Here is a 7139-nt window from a genome sequence, read left to right on the forward strand (position 1 = left end):
GATGCTGCAAACAAATAACACTGGCGAGTGCTCTCAGTGCTTCAGCCACACTGGGTCTGGCCCGCTCACGGTGCGTGTAGCCTCCCTGCCCACACTGCTCAGGCTCTAGATTGCTCCACCGGGAACCATCCGTGGCTAGCCCTGGGCTGCTTGCATTTCCCAGGTCCAAGCTGCTCAGGTTCAGGCACTCGGGTAGTCCTCAGAGGCGCAGACTCGGTTCGCCCTGCGTTTCGTGCCCTTCCCAGGTCTGAGCAGCTCAGGTGATGAGGTGTTTGGCAAGCGCCATTGCTGCGACTTATCGCCTCCCCGCCACTCAGCTATCTAAGTGTACAACCGGCGCACCTTCTCAGGCGGATGTTGACCGTCCAGACCCTTAAGAAGTCTTAGTTAGCAAAGAAGCCTGCTTAGAGTTTTATAGATAATGTCTCTCTGGGGCTGCGACTGCCCCCTTCCGGCTCTGGCTGCCTGTCACCGGAGGGGGATGGTCTGCAGCGGGCTTTCTCTGTTCAGTCCTTTGTTCCATGTGCGGGCCTGGCGGTGTCTTAGGTTAGGGCTGGCTTTTCGCGTGGTAGATATCCCACAGTCTGGTTTGCTAGCCCAAATTATTTCGCTCAGATAGTGCTCGGGGTATTCAGGCCAGATCCTTACTCTAAGCGATGCAGCCCGCGCCGCACCTCCCTGCCCAGCCCCTGCTTGCTAGTGGCGTGTGCAGGCGTCTGCGCTGCTTCTCTGCTGGGGGAGTTACCGTAGGGCTCGTAATCTGTGGGTTTTAATTGTTTATTTATTTTTCCTCCTTGTTATGTTGCCCTCTGCGCTTCCAAGGCTCTGCACAGATTCGGCAGTGGGAAGGTTTCCTGGTGTTTGGAAACTTCTCTTTTTAAGACTCCCTTCCCGGGACGGAACTCCATCCCTCCCTCTTTTGTCTCTTATTTTGTCTTTTATATTTTTTCCTACCTCCTTTAGAAGACTTGGGTTGCTTTTCTGGGTGCCTGATGTCCTCTGCCGGCATTCAGAAGTTGTTTTGTGGAATTTACTCGGTGTTTAAATGTTCTTTTGATGAATTTGTGGGGGAGAAAGTGTTCTCCCCATCCTACTCCTCCGCCACCTTAGCTCCTCTAGAGCCAGTTTTAGTCTTTTGTTGTGGTTGTTATTTGCTGTTGGAAGTCTTCTTTACAAATATATTAAACAATTTGTTTTTCTTCATTAATTCTTAAAGGTTCTATTTTAAAATGCTCTTTCTAATTCCTGTTCATGATTATCCTACATTTTTTTGATCTTGGTTATATAATCATTATGTCTTTTAGTTTTGATTTTTTCCAAGCTCTGAAACCAATCTCATTCGTAAGCTGGAAAGCACAAGATTCAATAGGCTTCTAACTCAGTTATTCAACTTCAAGTAACTGTTGCATGCAGATTCCAAAATCAGCATTTCTTCTGGAATCTAATGAACAGGATTTTGAGTTTCTACTCTGGGAGTAAACTTGTCCAGTTTCCTTGACATGTGCATACTGTCTAAATGCATGGATTAGTTTCAAGTCACCACTCTGTCATTTATTTGATTTGTGGACTGAGCACGTTAGAAAATTTTATGGGGCCTTGTTTTTCTTGTCTGTGAGTTGGAGATAATGATACTGCTAGAAATTAATATGGAAGTGAAAGGAAAACATGTTTATTTAGCTCAGTGCCTGGTACTGACTCAAAGAATCTAATAGAAGGTATGAATATCAGTCTTTTAGAGCAGACCAAGTGGAGGCTCAGTGGGACTGAGTCAATTGCTCAAGATCTCACAGATATTAGAAACTCAGAAAAATAGAGATTTAAGCCATGTGTGTCTGTAAACTGGATGTGTATCATTTCCATTCTACCATGTTGCCTCATTTCAATGTTTATTTTTAGTAAGTTCACTCATTTCTCTTATTTTCCTTAAAGCATCTCCTCCCTTCCAGCATAGTTTTTATTTACACTCTTCCCCATGATGGGGAAGGAAGATCACTTAACATCAATTCTCTTGGTTAGTTGATGAAAAATTTGAAGAGTATTGAAATTTTGAGATTACTGGGCAAAATCCCTTGTGATTATTTGGATTGCCAGCTTGTTAAAATAAAGTGATAGTTTAAAATAGCAAGGTGTTTTTGTTATTCTTGAGCCCTGAAGTCCTATAGTTTGGAATTAATGTCTTTTTGTCCTAAGTGCTAAGTCGCTTCAGTCATGTCCAACTCTCTGCGATCCCATGGACTGAAGCCCACCAGGTTCCTCTGTCCATAGGATTCCCCAGACAAGAATACTGGAGTGGGTTGCCATACTCTCCTCCAGGGGATCGTCCTGACTCGAGGATTGAACCAGCATCTCTTGTGTCTCCTGCATTGGCAGGCAGGTTCTTTACCACTAGCCCAACCTGGGAAGTCTTTTGTCGTAATGTCTTTTCATTTGTGTTCAAGAAATGATTTCACATGAAGTAGCTTAAGGAATAAATAGTAATAGCCAAATTAATGACAGTCTCCTCTGAAAGGTTGTAAAGGATTAAAAGCACAGAGACCTTTTCCCCTTTTATACCCAAACTTTATTCTTTTACATCTGTTGCCCTATGAGAGTAGTAGAAAGCACTGAATGAATCACTGTTGCACTATCATTAACATAATGCCCATGTGTAGATGTATCAGCAGACTTTCAGCTTGATAAACTGTTGGCATGCAAATATTTCCTTGAAGAAATTTCAGTCCAGCTGCTTTTGTTTACAAATCTATCAATGGTTAAAACCACTGAATGTATTTTGCCTATTTCTGAATTATAATTACACATCTAATTGTGAATTAATTATAAAAGAGGAAGACAAAACAACACAATAAATATTTCCTCATTTCTGGACACATGCCAGGTTTCCCCATATTCATAAAGTGTAAGATCTTACTCTCACATGCCATGATCTTGCTTTTTTTGCATATCTGCATGCAGATAGTTAGATGAAACAAATTTGAAAACATTATTTGATTCTTCAGAAGACTGTTTATTCCCTTGTTTTACTTTTGTTTCTATTTGCTTAATCTTTCTAGGACTTTAATTAAGATTAGATTTTGATATGCCAGTCACACTAACATTGAAACTGACCTGAATATTGAATATCTGTCACTTTCCAATGTTTTCATCACATGCAATCAAAATGATTCTAGAATTTCCTTGATTTTCTGCTTTTCAACTGTGAACCACAGTAATCAAATATATACAATGAGTTCACTAGCAATACAGTTACACTGAAAGGAAGAGATCATCTGTACTGCTTGAACCACTTAAAAGGCATCTTATTATTCAATGTGCCTGTAACACAAGACATATAGTGAATGAGTCACTCTGGATAAAGCTATGAAGTTGTGTATGTGTGTGTGTGTGTGAATTTGTGCCAAGGGCCCTTCAGAGAGAGCCAATATTACACAGCAGGGCTCCCACCTCTGCCCCAGAACACTAAGAAAGGGAAGGTGGGAGACTGCAGAAGGCAGCTATAGTGTGAGGCCAAAGGCAGAACACTCCCGGCTCAGACAAAGAGCTTTGATCTCTTCTTGTTTCAGAAACCTGCTGTCCTACCTGGCCCATTTTACCTGTATCACACATTTTCCAATGGTCTGCAGAAGCTTAGCCACAGAGATTCTTCAGTTCAGTTCAGTCGCTCAGTCGTGACCGACTTTTTGCGACCCCATGAATTGCAGCACGCCAGGCCTCCCTGTTCAACACCATCTCCCGGAGTTCACTCAAACTCACGTCCATAGAATTGGTGATGCCATCCAGCCATCTCATCTTCTGCCCTCCCCTTTTCCTCCTGCCCCCAATCCCTCCCAGCATCAGAGTCTTTTCCAATGAGTCAGCTCTTCGCATGAGGTGGCCAAAGTACTAGAGTTTCAGCTTTAGCATCATTCCTTCCAAAGAACACCCAGGGCTGATCTCCATTAGAAATCCCAAGATACAAAGTGCCCAGCATAGAGTAGCAGCCCAATAAATGTTTATGGCACTGTGGAATGGAAACATGCTGAAGATCCCAGAGAATTTCTCTGATACTAGCAGAGAAAGCTGCAAGCATAATGGTCTCTTTGTGCAGCAGGCAAAAGTCTGAAGCTCATTTCTGTCTCTGTTACTTTCTTCTAGGGGCCAGTGCTTCTCAGAAATCTTCAAATAACAACAGTTGCCACAACAGGAAAAACAATAATATAGCATAACATAACATAGATTGGCACTCTACTAAATGCTTTGGAAGTGTTATCTCATTCAATCCTCCAACAGTTCTTTGAATTAGAAAATATTGTTGTCTCCATTTTGAAGGGAAGAAAACTATTGTACCACTTTTCAGACAAGACTAATGAAGTGTTTAACCGGTGACATAAGAACTCAGTCAAGTTCATTTCTCTTTAAATCTCAAATCTCTGTTGGTAAACTTTATGTCTCTCAGAGATAATCAGATTTGCCTCTTCAAAGGAATATCTTGAGACTTTTGCTATAAGTTCATCTCTTGGTTCTAAAAGTGGAAGGGGACAGTAGAAGGCACTTAGGAAGCAGTAGTCTAATAAGCACACAGATTAGTTTCATTTAGTGATCAACTTATTTAACACTGAGTAGGGCTTAAGTAGTAAAAAAAAAAAAAATGTGCCTACAATGTTAAGAGACAGTAGCAATGAGGGTTTGATCCCTGGGTTGGCAAGATCCCCTGGAGAGGGAAATGGCAACCACTACAGTATTCTTGCCTGGGAAATTCCCTGGACAGAGAAGCCTGGTGGGCTACAGTCCAGGAGGTCACAAACAGTCAGACACAACTAAACAGGTGATGGATGGAGACATAATTACTTTTAAAGTGATCTTAAGAAGTCTTTCCTTAAGATGTTATTGAGAAGTAGGATCCTTCCAAGAAAATAGTTTGTTCTGCTATTCTCTCAGCTTTTGAGACTTGGGGCCTAGATTTGAAAGAGAAGAAAGTCTCCCTGAGCACACCACCTGAGCAATGTATTAATACATGAAAATTGCATTTATTAGCTCTATCTTGCTGATAATAGGAGACCAACCAAGCAGTTCATATGTGAAAGTCAGAAGTTTCATTATCAAGCTGATAAGTGCACGTCCTTCTCCTTGTAATCAAATGTTTTTTATTCTTTATTTTGTATCATTTAACAAGCAATATAGGATCCTTTTTAAGAAAAGAAAAGAAAAAAAACTCTCATAATATATAACTCTGGGAAATATTGAAGGCGGGAGGAGAAGGGGACAACAGAGGATGAGATGGTTGGATGGCATCACTGATTCAATGGACATGAGTTTGAGTAGGCTCTGGGAGTTGGTGATGGACAGGGAAGCCTGGCGTGCTGCAGTCCATGGGGTTGCAAAGAGTTAGACACAACCGAGAGACTGAACTGACTGAATATAGAAGGTTATAAATTATAAGTCTACCCAGTGCTCTCCCTGACTTCAGCATCAAATTATCCTAAATCTGTCCAACATTTTGTACTCTGTACATATAGTCAAATACTAAAAAATATATTGTTTTATTTGTAATAGAACTTTTCCTGTATTAGTACTTTTTTAGTAATCAGTCTATCATGAAGACTGAGCATATGCAGTACAAACTTACCTCCACTTCATTCTTTTAATAGCTGCTTAATAGTCTACAAAATAGATGTAACTGTTTTTAAGTTTACCTCTATTGATGGGCTTCCCTCGTAGCTCAGATGGTAAAGAATCCTCCTGCAATGCAGGAGACCTGAGTTTGATCCCTGGGTCAGGAAAATGCCCTGGAGAAGGAAATGTCAACCCACTAGTGTTCTTGCCTGGAAAATCCCATGGGTAGAGGAGCCTGACAGGCTAGGTCCATGGAGCCACAAACAGTCAGACATGACTGAGTGACTAACACTTTTAATTTCATATTGTTGAAAATTTAAAATGTTTCTATTTTTCTTAGTTAATAAGAAATCCTAAAGGTAGCATGGGCTTCCCTGGTGGCTCAGACTGTAAAGATTCCACCTGCTGTGCAGGAGACCTGGGTTCGATTCCCTGGTTGGAAAAATACCATGGAGGAGGGCATGGCAAACAACTCCAGTATTCTTGCCTGGGGAATCCCCATGGACAGAGGAGCCTGGCAGGCTATAGTCCATGGGGTTGCAAAGACTCCGTCACGGCTGTGTGACTAAGCACAACACAACACAAAGGTAACATGTTATGTAGAATCTCATAAATTTGTACATGTACTATCATTTTAAGTCAGAAAAGGTAAAACAGATTGATAGCAATGGTCCTCTTTATTCGAGTGATTGGAATAGCATTCTGTGAGTCCTGCCTATGTGTTTTTCTTTATGTTTGATTGTTGCTATGGCGGAGTCTGCTGGCTTATCACCCTCTCCTTTCCTTTTTTCCCTTGGGCACAGACTATATTTCTAAGCCACCCCTATGCTACGTATGATCTTACAAGTAAGCTCTAGCCTCAAGCATGTCAGCAAAGTGAGGGAACACCTCCAGGTCCAGTCCATCCTGTGGAGTCTTGCCACAAGAGTCTTCCCATCCATCTTCTCCATGTCAGGCTTCATATAGACAAGGCTGAGTTGAAGATGGCATGGATGAGAGAGGGGAAGAGTCTGAGGGTCTGGGTCACTCTATATAGAAGAATCTATTTTAGATATTGAAACCCCACTGTGTATCTTCAATGAGTGAGAAATAAACATTTGGTATACTTGGTCTATCAAATAGCATCATTGATTCAATGGACATGAATTTGAGTGATGTCTGGGAGATAGTGAAGGACAAGAGAGCCTGGCATGCTTTAATCCATGGGATTGCAAAGATTTGAACACAGCTTAGAGATTGAACAACAACAAAATACTTGATCTATAGTATCAGCTTTGAGTAATACTCCCACCTCCCTTTAAAAAAAAAATGACTAGTAAACATATATGACTTAGGTAATGTTAAAGAGATTCTAAAAACTTTACTCAATGTACACAAAATATTGCAGACCTAGTCATTTTTTTTTCCTTCTCTTTGTTGTAGAAGGAAAAAATGCAATTCCATTTAGGCTTTCTTTTTTATAGTGCTTATTTTTAATCAATTCAATCAATGTGATATATTTTTCCCTCTGTCTTCTATACAACAAGATCTCCTTTTATGTTTAAATTCCA

The sequence above is a fragment of the Bos taurus genome, chromosome 12, assembly GCF_002263795.3.
Source record: "Bos taurus isolate L1 Dominette 01449 registration number 42190680 breed Hereford chromosome 12, ARS-UCD2.0, whole genome shotgun sequence".
NCBI classification, from domain to species: domain Eukaryota; kingdom Metazoa; phylum Chordata; class Mammalia; order Artiodactyla; family Bovidae; genus Bos; species Bos taurus.